Genomic DNA, 727 nt, shown 5'->3' with positions numbered 1-727 from the left:
TGGCTATTTCCATTGTCAGTGTCTATTGGAATTTTCACTCTGTGTATATGCCTAGAATTTGTATGAATATGTGTATATCTCTACACAGGAATTTTATTTTTCCATTTGAGCCAGTCACTTTTCAATGATATTCAGATTTACTAGAATAACCATAGCCTGATTGAAGTTGTTCATTAGAGTAATTGCATAATTATTTCTATATGACTGAGAATGAGTTACAAGAGAGAAGTCATCTTGGGTGGCCATTCATACCATGTTTTATGTAAGAAATTAAAACTATGCTAGTCTTTGGAGGCTAAAATTTCCAACATAATTCTACTAATAACTTATTTATGTTTCACTTTATGATGATGAACTGAATATCAACAAGATAAATCGATTGGAATGTGTGCAAGGGCTACTCTGACATATGATATTTGGGTAAGTAGATACTGAGACTAAAAGTTATGCCATTTTTTAAAGTCTTGACTTGAAGGGTATTGCAGTATCCTACAATGATCTCTTTAATCACAATATAAAAGTATTTCTACTTTTACTTTTATCACACACACCCAAAGAAACATGATTACACACACACACACATGCACACGCACACGCGTATACTGCACATGATGAGTAGGCGCCAGTGGTTAAAGTTAAAGATTAAAAATGATTGACTCTTAATCCAGATTTTTTCTATAAATTTGATATAGTGTGATAAAAGTACACTTTAATATTACAAACATTA

This window comes from Arvicanthis niloticus, assembly GCF_011762505.2.
Source record: "Arvicanthis niloticus isolate mArvNil1 chromosome Y unlocalized genomic scaffold, mArvNil1.pat.X SUPER_Y_unloc_1, whole genome shotgun sequence".
Taxonomy (NCBI): Eukaryota; Metazoa; Chordata; class Mammalia; order Rodentia; family Muridae; genus Arvicanthis; species Arvicanthis niloticus.
Note: the sequence above shows the minus strand (reverse complement) of the source record.